This window comes from Larus michahellis, chromosome 2 (assembly GCF_964199755.1).
Source record: "Larus michahellis chromosome 2, bLarMic1.1, whole genome shotgun sequence".
Classification (NCBI taxonomy): domain Eukaryota; kingdom Metazoa; phylum Chordata; class Aves; order Charadriiformes; family Laridae; genus Larus; species Larus michahellis.
In genome coordinates this window covers 64116842-64131403 of record NC_133897.1, presented here as the reverse complement: position 1 = coordinate 64131403, position 14562 = coordinate 64116842, and positions in this window count along the sequence as shown.

Here is a 14562-nt window from a genome sequence, read left to right as displayed (position 1 = left end):
TTGGATACACTAATAGTGGACTGCACCTTCAGTCTAGTCGTGCTCATGAACTAGCACGGCCACTCTCGAGTCTTTGGTCGCGTTCAGTGAGAAACCAAAACGACTAGCTACTTAAAAAAGTGCAGTTTATTTAAACAACAGATATATAGGTTCTTAGGATTGCCGGTGATAAATACACTGTCTGCAAAGCACGTGCAAATGAAAGTATTGTTACATATACAAAACGCGCGACAAAGTTATAAACGATACAGCCTGGCTTTAAATGTAGGAAAAGAGAGTCTCTAGAGAAATTTCTAAGTTTCCCGAGGAAGCACTCGGTATAATCTAAGTCTTACCCAAAGGCGTCCCTATGGGGGGGAAGAGAGGCTCAGCCCGTCGACTGATCCCAGAAGTCAGTGATGTAATTCTTTGTGATGGTGTCTTCCCCGGGTATCCCCCCTTTCTTGGGCTATTTTTATACTATTTGTTATCTTCAAGGTGGAGTTTGAGTGACTTTAGTCATACATACTTTTATCATGATTGGTGTAAATTTCTCTCGCTTCACAATTAAAGGTATAGTTTACAAGAAATTCAGGGCGCAGACTCAAGAAGGAGTGGTCGCACCTTGGAGGCGGGTAGCCTTCGGGATGGAGGTGTGTTTTGGTATTATAATGACATTATAATGAGCAAAGTTCGCACAAAGGACAGCATTTCATCAAAATTTGACAAAATGTTGGCTCTGAGCATGTAGCGGGCAGCTAATTGGCAGCTTATCTGTTTCATGGTATCATCCCATTCCTGTATCCGCTATACATCATAAGGTAAAGCCACGGAATAATTGCATCCCGTCCCGTACCTCATGTAGCTTATCAGGGAACCACAGATGTTGTGTCCTTCATGCCAGCTGCGGCTATTTTCTACCTCAGAAGCCTCTTGATTTTATACTTTTCCTTAATGTGTGAACAATGCTGTACTTTTGTATTTTTTAGCCAATTTAGTATTTATTCCACATAATCCACCCCGTGACTACAGTCACTCAAGCTCCACGATACTCAATACTGATAGGAAAGATCACATGTGTTCTTGTGGTGAGGGATATCAAGTGCAAATACATCTCGTGGAGTGATCAAATGAGTTAAACTTTTCATCATAATCCAAAGTCTAACATACAAAACAATTGTCAAAGCGAAGCACAAAATAATGAGTATTAGTAAAACAACAACAGGATGGTGCATCTTGTTATAAAGTCCTGTAACTGTCGGTGACCATCCAAAAAGAGTATCTCCCCATCCATGTCCTCCGTCTCTCTTGACTCTTTCCAGCACTCGGTGTATTTCTTCAACATCATGATGGACGGTAATCAAAGTTCTCTGTCCATTTTCTTGGGCCTCTTTCAACAGTCGCTTCAATTCATCGTGTTGTAGTAACTTCTTCACCAGTGAGAGATTCATTCCGATGGGGGTAGGCAACAAATCTCGAATCAATGTATAATTAGATTGTAGCAATTGAAAAGATGTAACAGGAGCTGAATAATTGAAGTCACATCCGATAATGTTAGTAAAGTTACAAACACAGAGGTTTGAGTGATTACTTATATCAACTACTATGTCATCTATGAATACAAGACTACAGGGAGACCTCATGCAAACACACCCTTTCCCAATATATACAAGCACAGTTTCTGGGGTTTCATCGGGATGTATCTCAAAGTGACAAACATTCTGGTTGGTGTCAAGACAAATGTCTTGTGCTTTCAGGGTATTACTCTCACAAATGAATCCTTGTTGGTCTCGTGAAACGCATGCGTCAACATCAACAGTTTGCCACTTATTCTCATTTTGTTGTGCCCACACTCTGTGCTCTATTGGATAGAGTATGGCTCCTTTGTGATTCAACCCCAGCGCAATGATTGGGTATATGGTGTATACCAAAGCATTGCGTATTGTTAAGACAAAAGCTGTGGCCTTGCTCTCAATGGGATCATAGGTGAAGTTAACCAGATACCACCAGGACTGAAATTTTTTCTCAAATTCAATTGCGTTATCCCATATTACTTTTCGAATTTCAGTGGGCAAGATGCCTTCTTCACCTTCCCTTATGATTGCGGCTGTCATAGATTGCATCCACAATTGGGCTTGGATACAACTAAGAGCCAAGGAAACATTGTTTTGGGTTGTACCAAGTGCATCTGTGATCAGCTGATGGTCTTTTTCACCCGTTTCTTCCCACTGAGGCAATATATTCGATAAAAGCCATTGGTGGTTTCCCAATGCTAATAGAGAGGACTGTAGGGGACGTCTTAATTTGTCCAGATCAGTAGTGGTTGTGACTAGTTTGTTGGCAAGTATCTCAGCATCTATACTATTTAAGACTCCCAGGCCTGTTCCTAAGATACCAGTCACATCCCTCTTCAGTCGTTGTGAAGTGGCAAAAGTTCGTCTGCGTAACCATGCTGACCATCCTGCATAAGATGTACTTAGGAATGGTAAACAAGTGGGTTTGATCGCAGAGATTTTAATCTGCATTGACAATTCCACTCGTTTGAGGGAATACGTGGGATTAAACAGTATCTGTTGTTGACCTGTGTGTTTAATAACATAAGGGCCAATGTTGAAAATGTAAGGAGTTAGACTAATGGAGGGCTTAGAAGGTACGCCTTTGAGAGTTTGTGGGGGTGTAGGTTCTGGATTTATTTCGGCAAGTTCAGGTGTATTTGAGTCAATCATAAATTCAAATAACAATTCTGTGCCCCTGTAGCCCCAAATACAATACACTATTGTAGGTTTGATAAAAGTGAAATTGTGCCAGCAATCTGAATTTGGCTCCATAATTTTGTAACAGTCAGTGTTGTATTTGTCTGGTTTGGTAGAGTCTACATAGATGGTTTTAATTAAAGTTGGCCTGTGGTGAGTAGACCCATTGATAAATCGGCAACCAATGTGTATTCTCTTTCCAAGGGTGGCCTCGATTTTAGCCATTTGAAGTGAATCATTCCATCTCCATTTATCTCTGGAATATACTTCACTTCCTTGTATAACCAGAGTGGAGAGATTTAAACCCCTTTTGTTTCCTGGTGTTCCGGTGCTTGCAGTGTACCGTGACAATGCATTATCCCAAAGGTCAGGTGCTACGTCTATCTTGAATTCAAATAGCAGCGCTATTTCATCCTGTTGCCAACGACAAGTTACAAGAGTGGGTTCAACAAGAGTAAAATTATACCAGCAATCCCACTTGTCGGTGACACAGTGCTTTGTCGTCATTGAGCGTGGGTTCTGAGGGCGAAATATCTCTATTCTCATGGCCTTCTCATGGTTTGAGCCGTTGATCATTCTACACCCTACTCGGGCTTCCACCCCTGCCTTACCTTTCAGGACTGGGTACCAACTATTCCAGGTCCACTCATGTAACACCTCATTTTCCTGTAGAACTACAGTGGCCAAACTCAAGTCTCCCTTTCTAGTACCTGCCATCGCATTGTGTTTAACAAAGGCTTGAGACCATGGCCACTCTGGGTCTCTCTGACTACAAACAACAGGGAATAAAAAGGTAAAACTGAATAGCATCAATTCCATCTGCCAATTCGTCATTTTAGAATTTGGGCCTCCAGGTAGCCATACATAATAAAAATAGTATTATTGCCAGGATCAATGTCAGGATTCCCTGGAGACACTCAAAGGTAGCGTAGGCCAATCCGTCTGTACAGCTCATCCAAGGTTCCTGTAAGACACAAAGGAAAAGAAAATCTGCTCGGTCTTATTCGACCGACGGGGTTAAAAAGAAGGCGAGATCCACCGGGTGCTGATCCGGTGTATCTTCCCTGAACAGTCCTTGGCTTCCCATGCATAGGGATTTTTGGGAGTAGCTAGCACCATTGGTACCGTCCCAATTTGAGGCATTTTCACTAGCACAGGTTGCCCAGGGTGAAATCTTCTGGGGTATTTTCCCGGTTCATTGGGAGCCTTTGGAGAGATAATATTGGCAGATACACAGAAAGCTTTCATTTTAGGACAGCCGTCTCCACTCCATCTGTTATTTAATTGATAGATGGCATCGTCCAATCGCAAATGCCAACCAGGTTCATGAGTTTTTGCAAAACGCTTAACCAATCCATTGGTGCGTTCAACAATGCCATTAGCCTGGGGGTAATAGGGAGTATGAAATACCCATCGAATCCCTTCTTCTTTGGCCCAATCTTGTACCACCGAAGCGGTAAAGTGTGAACCGTTATCACTTTGGATTTCCTCGGGAAGGGGAAGTGTGCTGAACCACCCTTTTAGGCCTTTCACTGTGTTGTCCCCGGTAGCTGATTTGAAACTGCTGGCCATACTGAGGCTGGAGATAATCTCCACTCCTACCAGGACATATCTGTTCCCACCTGATAATCTCAAGGGCCCAATATAGTCAATCTGCCATGAATGCCACAACGTTTTCTTGTCCCGAATGTGTAAGGGAGGCGCCTTACTCGGATGATCTTTGCTGAGTCGTAGGCGACATTGTGAACAGGCAGTTACTATTTGTTCGCACAGCTTAACCGACACAGGCCACCCCCGGGCTAGACCTTCCTGATACAGGTCAGCACGGCCTGTGTGGCCACGTTTAACATGTAACCATTCAAGTAAGCGTTCCCATTCCCGACCATCATCTACAATGTCAATTTGCTGTAGCCGCGTGAGGCTATCTACCTGTTGGTTGAATTGAGCAGTGATCGAGTTTGAACGATCATGGCCTTTTACCCAACCAATGTGCAATGTTCTCTGTTCTCCTATTTCTAACAGTTGCTTCCAACTGTCCGTCTCCCAAATCGGGACTCTGTTCACCTGCCAATCATTGGCTGCCCAGTGTCCTATCCATTCGGTGGCTCCTTTAAAAACAGCATATGAGTCAGTGTAAATGGAGGTGGCTCCATGTTGTGCAGCTAGTAGGACAGCTCTGAGTTCCCCTACTTGTGCACTACCCTCTCCTGTTTCAATCGCTCTTTCTCCCGTTGCTACTTCCAGTGCTACGGCCTTATATTTCCACTTATTGTTTTCACGGTGAGATGACGCATCAGTAAACCACACTCCTGTAAGATCACTGCCTTCCTTCAAAGGAGGAGCTTCTTGGATCGGAGATGGTCTGTTTGGTGGGGATTGGAACAATAGGGCACCATCTATATCCTTTTGCAGCTTGGATACTTTAACACTGCCTTCAGAGACTGGCATGATTTCATTAATGCCTTCTAAATAAGCATACCACTTTCGAACTGTAGGTTTCTGGGCAATGCCAGCTGGTGGTGTTGTCCCTTTACGGACCACATCTAGGAGGCGAAAAGGTCCCCGAATGATCACACTCTGTTCTCTTCTTATCTGCTCTGTTCGTTGCAACGCTCGCACTAGGGACAGTAAACCCTTCTCAAGGTCTGAATATCTGCTCTCAGTATCATTGAAGGAGTGAGAGCTAAATTCTAATGGTCTCTCCGGTCCTGCTGGTCCTTTCTGCCGTAAATTACAATGGGAACCATGTTCACTGAACCCCCATTCTACGTGGACAGGGTCAGTTGGATGTATAGGACCAAGCTGTTGGAATAACCTTAGCTCCTTTATTAGTAATTGCAGAGCATTAGTGTGTTGTTTAGTCCACTCCCAGGATCTACCCTTTTTGAGCAAACTATAAAGGGGACGAGCAATGATGGAAAAGCCAGGGATGTGTTTACGCCAATAACTTAAAGTTCCCAGAACTTGCTGTAACTCCTTCACGCTGGATGGATTCTGTCCATGCTCTATTTTTTCCAGGGTATCCTGAGGGACAGAAGCAGCTCCCTTAATCCACCAGACCCCCAGGAATTTAACTTCCTGTGCAGGTCCCTGACACTTTGAGTCTGGAATTTCCAATCCTAAATCAAGTAATGTTTTTCGGATGTTTTCCATCATGTCTTGTACACTTTCTTGGTTCTCTCCCCCTATTAGGATGTCATCAATATATTGGTATACCGTACATCCCTGTGAAACAGGAATCTCTGATAGCACTTTAGCTAAAGCATTATGAGCAATAGTGGGGGAATGTTTGTATCCTTGTGGAAGTCGGTTAAAGGTATATTGGACTCCTTTCCACGTGAATGCAAACCGCGCTTTGTCCTGCTCAAGGAGGGGGATCATAAAAAACATGTCTTTAACATCTAAGGCAGCCATCCAAGGATGGGCAGCTCCTTGTATCATTGTCACAATTTCCGCGATATTTGGAACTGCGGCAGTGAGGGGTGCAGTGTTGGCATTCAACTTTCGGTAATCTACTGTGAAACGCCATTGCCCGTTTGGTTTCTTTACCGGCCACACTGGTGAATTATAAGGCGAGTGAGTCCTCTTGATGATGTCTCTTTTTTCTAAATCTGATACCACCCCGTCTGCTCCTGCAAGTGCAGCTGCAGGCAGTGGATACTGCCGGACATTAGTGATTTTAGAGGGAGGTAAAGGCATGGAAGTTTCCAAGAGACTCAATTTCACTGTGTCTATTACTTTTTCGCATCCTGCAAAACTCCACACAGTTCCATCTGGGAATTTCCACATTCGCCCACGCAGCACGTCAAATCCTAGGAGGTTAGTACGCGAGGCACCCACTAACACTTCCGCCCTGGTCATCCGCTGCTCTCCTGGCAACCAGAGGTTAATTTTTGCAACGGGGCATGTGTTTACCACACCATCAATTCCTGCGAAGTTGACTCTGCGTCTGGTGGGATTTATACCTAAAAGTTGTGCCGTTTCGTTAGTGATTGCAGACATTTGGGCTCCGGTATCAATAATAAAGTTTACTGACATCCTCCGGGGTCCGACAGGAATGGCGATAATAGGTTCAGAATCTTTATGAGAGAGCCATTGAATAGCTAGTACCCGCCGGACAGGGTGGCTCACTGCCCTCCCCGGGGATAGGAGTTTTTTGACTGGGACTCTGACAAATCAATCAAATTACGCTCCGGTGCAGAAGGCACAATTTTCTCACAGCTTGGGGATTCTCTGGTTAGACTTTTCTCCCCAGCCGAATTATTCTTTCTAGTTAGAGATTGGACCAGTGTACGGAGATCTCCCGTAGGGACACCGTGCAAGAATTGTCGGGGCACCCCTAATTGTAGGGCTTTACGCCACAACTCATTCCGGTCCTTATCAGGCTTCAACCTTTCCACCGGTTTGGGGTTTTGAGTGTGAGTTCGGACTTGGCGAACCTTTCGGGGGTGTTCGGAAGATTTTTCGCTAGTTAGGCTGGCCCAGCCCATTCGGCGCCCATATTGGTCTATTTCCTGTACATATTCATTCCAGGTGGGCATGTAGCGACGCCGGCCCCGCCCATGAGCATCCCGAGCCTCTCGTATACGATCTTGAGTACGAACAACAAATGGCTTCAGGCAATCGGGAAGACCACGGATGAGAGGGGCTAATCGATCAGGGTCGATAGCAGCTGACATTGGGGATTTCCGAAATTCCTCTCTGTCATACATGGCTTGCAGACAAGCTGCTTTCCGTATCGCCGCAAACAGTTCAGAGTAGCCTGTAGCTCTAATCTCTAATGGCTCTCCCCTCTCTCGCGGATCCATACCACCTGCCCAAAAGGCTGCTCGAGCGGTTAGGGAATAATTATGATCCCCGTCCATTGTAGTTAAAAACACTCCTGGTCCCCAAGAGTCTCCTGCTTCTTCCTCACTCAACATAATTCTATCTCCTCCTTCAGAAGAAACTCGCCACACATACTCAACAGCTGATTCTTCTGGCCGCCTCGAATATTTTTCCCTTATTTTCGCTAACTCCGTTGGTGTCCACGGAATAGTACGCACAGTGTTGCGGACTTCCTCATCATCCTCATCAACTGTGGTTTCAGTTTTAATCAGAGGTCGTAAAGGAAAGACTCGAGATTTCGCAGTAAAAGTCCTTCCCTCCTCATCTTCTTCCTCATCTTCACTATTAGACCAAAAATCTCCGGTCTGGGTTCCAGAATTTGGATAACACATTAATTTACGAATCTGTTGGACCTGGGTCGAGGGCTGCATTTTATCTAAGAGCCCAGTCACCCTTTCCAATAACATTTTAAGTTGGTGATTTTCACTCCCAAGTTGAGCATTCCGGTTTCCTAAACATTCATTCTCACTCACAAGCTTATCAACTTGAGTTCTTAATTTTTCTCCTGTCTCCTTTTGAAAGGCTAGTGATGACTTCAACACCTCATTCTCCGATTTCAGGGTTGCATATTCTACAGCTGAAATGAGATTAGGAGCAGGGGTTTCCCTAGCTTCTTGTTGTGCACAAGATAAACAGGCGCCTAACACCGCACAAATCACACCTTTGCCTTTCCCCGCTCTGAGCTTCTGTGAAACCCGACACTCTTCAATACGTTCCACCACTTTCTCTTCATCCTTCCAAAATTTACGGGCCCACTCCTTCCCAGCCTGGGAAGGGGCACAATCATATTTTTGCAGCAGTTTATCCATGGCAATCCTGCCGACTACGCCAAAATTCTGTTGCGTGAAAAGGGGCAAAGCGGTTTTAGCAGAAGATAAACCCCCTTGCGTTCTAACACTCCTCACCGAGGTGGGAGGCTAGGTGCGGCTAGGTTTAAATTCTGAGTGATGCCCAATTCAGCACTATCAGTCCAATCGCGTTTAATATGTATTAAACTATTACGATTTGGATACACTAATAGTGGACTGCACCTTCAGTCTAGTCGTGCTCATGAACTAGCACGGCCACTCTCGAGTCTTTGGTCGCGTTCAGTGAGAAACCAAAACGACTAGCTACTTAAAAAAGTGCAGTTTATTTAAACAACAGATATATAGGTTCTTAGGATTGCCGGTGATAAATACACTGTCTGCAAAGCACGTGCAAATGAAAGTATTGTTACATATACAAAACGCGCGACAAAGTTATAAACGATACAGCCTGGCTTTAAATGTAGGAAAAGAGAGTCTCTAGAGAAATTTCTAAGTTTCCCGAGGAAGCACTCGGTATAATCTAAGTCTTACCCAAAGGCGTCCCTATGGGGGGGAAGAGAGGCTCAGCCCGTCGACTGATCCCAGAAGTCAGTGATGTAATTCTTTGTGATGGTGTCTTCCCCGGGTATCCCCCCTTTCTTGGGCTATTTTTATACTATTTGTTATCTTCAAGGTGGAGTTTGAGTGACTTTAGTCATACATACTTTTATCATGATTGGTGTAAATTTCTCTCGCTTCACAATTAAAGGTATAGTTTACAAGAAATTCAGGGCGCAGACTCAAGAAGGAGTGGTCGCACCTTGGAGGCGGGTAGCCTTCGGGATGGAGGTGTGTTTTGGTATTATAATGACATTATAATGAGCAAAGTTCGCACAAAGGACAGCATTTCATCAAAATTTGACAAAATGTTGGCTCTGAGCATGTAGCGGGCAGCTAATTGGCAGCTTATCTGTTTCATGGTATCATCCCATTCCTGTATCCGCTATACATCATAAGGTAAAGCCACGGAATAATTGCATCCCGTCCCGTACCTCATGTAGCTTATCAGGGAACCACAGATGTTGTGTCCTTCATGCCAGCTGCGGCTATTTTCTACCTCAGAAGCCTCTTGAATTATACTTTTCCTTAATGTGTGAACAATGCTGTACTTTTGTATTTTTTAGCCAATTTAGTATTTATTCCACACTTGTGTAGCCCCACAGACCTGGGGGCTGCAGGCTTTCCTGCTGCCTTCAGCCTCAAAACCACCCTTTCCCACTTGGTGCCGCGCCAGGCACAAAAATGGCCATATGTCTGGAGATTGGTCCCACGCCCAAAGAGCCAGCAGGGAAAACTATGCCTTCTTCTAAAGCTCTTTGGGAACCGCTTGTGTAGCCTCACACACCTGGGGGCTGCAGGCTTTCTTGCTGCCTTCAGCCTCAAAACCACCCTTTCCCACTTGGCGCCGCGCCAGGCACAAAAATGGCCATATCTCTGGAGATTAGTCCCACGCCCGAAGAGACAGCAGGGAAAACTATGCCTTCTTCTAAAGCTCTTTGGGAACCGCTTGCGTAGCCCCACACACCTGGGGGCTGCAGCCTTTCCTGCTGCCTTCAGCCTCAAAACCACCCTTTCCCACTTGGCAGCGTGCGAGGCACAAAACTCGACATATGTCTGGAGATTGGACCCACGCCCAAAGAGCCAGCAGGGAAAACTATGCCTTCTTCTAAAGCTCTTTGGGAACCGCTTGTGTAGCCCCACACACCTGGGGGCTGCAGGCCTTCCTGCTGCCTTCAGCCTCAAAACCACTCTTTCCCACTTGGCGCCGCGCCAGGTTCCAAGATTCCCTTCTGTCTGGAGATTGGTCCCACGCCCAAAGAGCCAGCAGGGAACACTATGCCTTGTTCTAAAGCTCTTTGGGAACCGCTTGCGTAGCCCCACAGACCTGGGGGCTGCAGGCTTTCCTGCTGCCTTCAGCCTCAAAACCACCCTTTCCCACTTGGTGCCGCGCCAGGCACAAAAATGGCCGTAAGTCTGGAGACTGGTCCCACGCCCAAAGAGCCAGCAGGGAAAACTATGCCTTGTTCTAAAGCTCTTTGGGAACCGCTTGCATAGCCCCACAGACCTGGGGGCTGCAGGCTTTCCTGCTGCCTTCAGCCTCAAAACCACCCTTTCCCACTTGGCGCCGCACCAGGCACAAAAATTCCCATATGTCTGGAGATTGGTCCCACGCCCAAAGAGCCAGCAGGGAAAACTATGCCTTCTTCTAAAGCTCTTTGGGAACCGCTTGCGTAGCCACACAGACCTGGGGACTGCAGGCCTTCCTGCTGCCTTCAGCCTCAAAACCACTCTTTCCCACTTGGCGCCGCGCCAGGTTCCAAGAGTCCCTTATGTGTGGAGATTAGTCCCACGCCCAAAGAGCCAGCAGGGAAAACTATGCCTTCTTCTAAAGCTCTTTGGGAACCGCTTGCATAGCCACACTGACCTGGAGACTGCAGGCCTTCCTGCTGCCTTCAGCCTCAAAACCACTCTTTCCCACTTGGCGCCGCGCCAGGTTCCAAGATTCCCTTATGTCTGGAGATTAGTCCCACGCCCAAAGAGCCAGCAGGGAAAACTATGCCTTGTTCTAAAGCTCTTTGGGAACCGCTTGCGTAGCCCCACAGACCTGGGGGCTGCAGCATTTCCTGCAGCCTTCAGCCTTAAAACCACCCTTTCCCACTTGGCGCCGCGCCAGGCACAAAAATGGCCGTAAGTCTGGAGACTGGTCCTACGCCCAAAGAGCCAGCAGGGAAAACTATGCCTTCTTCTAAAGCTCTTTGGGAACCGCTTGCGTAGCCCCACAGACCTGGGGGCTGCAGCCTTTCCTGCTGCCTTCAGCCTCAAAACCACCCTTTCCCACTTGGTGCCGCGCCAGGCACAAAACTCGACTTATATCTGGAGATTGGTCCCACGCCCAAAGAGCCAGCAGGGAAAACTATGCCTTGTTCTAAAGCTCTTTGGGAACCGCTTGTGTAGCCCCACAGACCTGGGGGCTGCAGGCTTTCCTGCTGCCTTCAGCCTCAAAACCACCCTTTCCCACTTGGTGCCGTGCCAGGCACAAAAATGGCCATATGTCTGGAGACTGGTCCCACGCCCAAACAGCCAGCAGGGAAAACTATGCCTTCTTCTAAAGCTCTTTGGGAACCGCTTGTGTAGCCCCACAGACCTGGGGGCTGCAGCCTTTCCTGCTGCCTTCAGCCTCAAAACCACCCTTTCCCACTTGGCGCCGGGCCAGGCACAAAAATGGCCGTAAGTCTGGAGACTGGTCCCACGCCCAAAGACCCAGCAGGGAAAACTATGCCTTGTTCTAAAGCTCTTTGGGAACCGCTTGCGTAGCCCCACAGACCTGGGGGCTGCAGGCTTTCCTGCTGCCCTCAGCCTCAAAACCACCCTTTCCCACTTGGTGCCGCGCCAGGCATAAAAATGGCCATATGTCTGGAGATTGGTCCAACGCCCAAAGAGCCAGCAGGGAAAACTATGCCTTCTTCTAAAGCTCTTTGGGAACCGCTTGCGTAGCCCCACAGACCTGGGGGCTGCAGGCTTTCCTGCTGCCTTCAGCCTCAAAACCACCCTTTCCCATTTGGCGCCGCGCCAGGTTCCAAGAGTCCCTTATGTGTGGAGATTAGTCCCATGCCAAAAGAGACAGCAGGGAAAACTATGCCTTGTTCTAAAGCTCTTTGGGAACCGCTTGCGTAGCCCCACAGACCTGGGGGCTGCAGCCTTTCCTGCTGCCTTCAGCCTCAAAACCACTCTTTCCCACTTGGCAGCGTGCCAGGTACAAAACTCAACATATTTCTGGAGATTGGACCCACGCCCAAAGAGCCAGCAGGGAAAACTATGCCTTGTTCTAAAGCTCTTTGGGAACCGCTTGCGTAGCCCCACAGACCTGGGGGCTGCAGGCTTTCCTGCTGCCTTCAGCCTCAAAACCACCCTTTCCCACTTGGCGCCGCGCCAGGCACAAAAATTCCCTTCTGTCTGGAGATTGGTCCCACGCCCAAAGAGCCAGCAGGGAAAACTATGCCTTCTTCTAAAGCTCTTTGGGAACCGCTTGCGTAGCCCCACAGACCTGGGGGCTGCAGGCTTTCCTGCTGCCTTCAGCCTCAAAAACACCCTTTCCCACTTGGTGCCGCGCCAGGCACAAAAATGGCCATATCTCTGGAGATTGGTCCCACGCCCAAAGAGCCAGCAGGGAAAACTATGCCTTGTTCTAAAGCTCTTTGGGAACCGCTTGCGTAGCCCCACAGACCTGGGGGCTGCAGCCTTTCCTGCTGCCTTCAGCCTCAAAACCACCCTTTCCCACTTGGCGCCGCGCCAGGCACAGAAATTCCCTTCTGTCTGGAGATTGGTCCCACGCCCAAAGAGCCAGCAGGGAAAACTATGCCTTGTTCTAAAGCTCTTTGGGAACCGCTTGCGTAGCCCCACAGACCTGGGGGCTGCAGGCTTTCCTGCTGCCTTCAGCCTCAAAACCACCCTTTCCCATTTGCCGCCGCGCCAGGTTCCAAGAGTCCCTTATGTGTGGAGATTAGTCCCATGCCAAAAGAGCCAGCAGGGAACACTATGCCTTGTTCTAAAGCTCTTTGGGAACCGCTTGCGTAGCCCCACACACCTGGGGGCTGCAGCCTTTCCTGCTGCCTTCAGCCTCAAAACCACCCTTTCCCACTTGGTGCCGCGCCAGGCACAAAAATGGCCATATCTCTGGAGATTGGTCCAACGCCCAAAGAGCCAGCAGGGAAAACTATGCCTTCTTCTAAAGCTCTTTGGGAACCGCTTGCGTAGCCCCACAGACCTGGGGGCTGCAGGCTTTCCTGCTGCCTTCAGCCTCAAAACCACCCTTTCCCATTTGGCGCCGGGCCAGGTTCCAAGATTCCCTTCTCTCTGGAGATTAGTCCCACGCCAAAAGAGCCAGCAGGGAAAACTATGCCTTGTTCTAAAGCTCTTTGGGAACCGCTTGTGTAGCCCCACAGACCTGGGGGCTGCAGCCTTTCCTGCTGCCTTCAGCCTCAAAACCACCCTTTCCCACTTGGCGCCGCGCCAGGCACAAAAATTCCCTTATGTCTGGAGATTAGTCCCACGCCCAAAGAGCCAGCAGGGAAAACTATGCCTTCTTCTAAAGCTCTTTGGGAACCGCTTGCGTAGCCCCACACACCTGGGGGCTGCAGCCTTTCCTGCTGCCTTCAGCCTCAAAACCACCCTTTCCCACTTGGTGCCGCGCCAGGCACAAAAATGGCCATATGTCTGGAGATTGGTCCAACGCCCAAAGAGCCAGCAGGGAAAACTATGCCTTGTTCTAAAGCTCTTTGGGAACCGCTTGCGTAGCCCCACACACCTGGGGGCTGCAGGCTTTCCTGTTGCCTTCAGCCTCAAAACCACCCTTTCCCATTTGGCGCCGTGCCAGGCACAAAAATGGCCATATGTCTGGAGATTGGTCCAACGCCCAAAGAGCCAGCAGGGAAAACTATGCCTTGTTCTAAAGCTCTTTGGGAACCGCTTGTGTAGCCCCACAGACCTGGGGGCTGCAGGCTTTCCTGCTGCCTTCAGCCTCAAAACCACCCTTTCCCACTTGGCGCCGCGCCAGGCACAAAAATGGCCATATGTCTGGAGATTGGTCCCACGCCCAAAGAGCCAGCAGGGAAAACTATGCCTTCTTCTAAAGCTCTTTGGGAACCGCTTGCGTAGCCCCACAGACCTGGGGACTGCAGGCCTTCCTGCTGCCTTCAGCCTCAAAACCACTCTTTCCCACTTGGCGCCGCGCCAGGTTCCAAGATTCCCTTATGTGTGGAGATTAGTTCCACACCAAAAGAGCCAGCAGGGAACACTATGCCTTGTTCTAAAGCTCTTTGGGAACCGCTTGCGTAGCCCCACAGACCTGGGGGCTGCAGCCTTTCCTGCTGCCTTCAGCCTCAAAACCACCCTTTCCCACTTGGCAGCGTGCCAGGCACAAAACTCGACATATGTCTGGAGACTGGTCCCACGCCCAAAGAGCCAGCAGGGAAAACTATGCCTTCTTCTAAAGCTCTTTGGGAACCGCTTGCGTAGCCACACAGACCTGGGGACTGCAGGCCTTCCTGCTGCCTTCAGCCTCAAAACCACTCTTTCCCACTTGGCTCCGCGCCAGG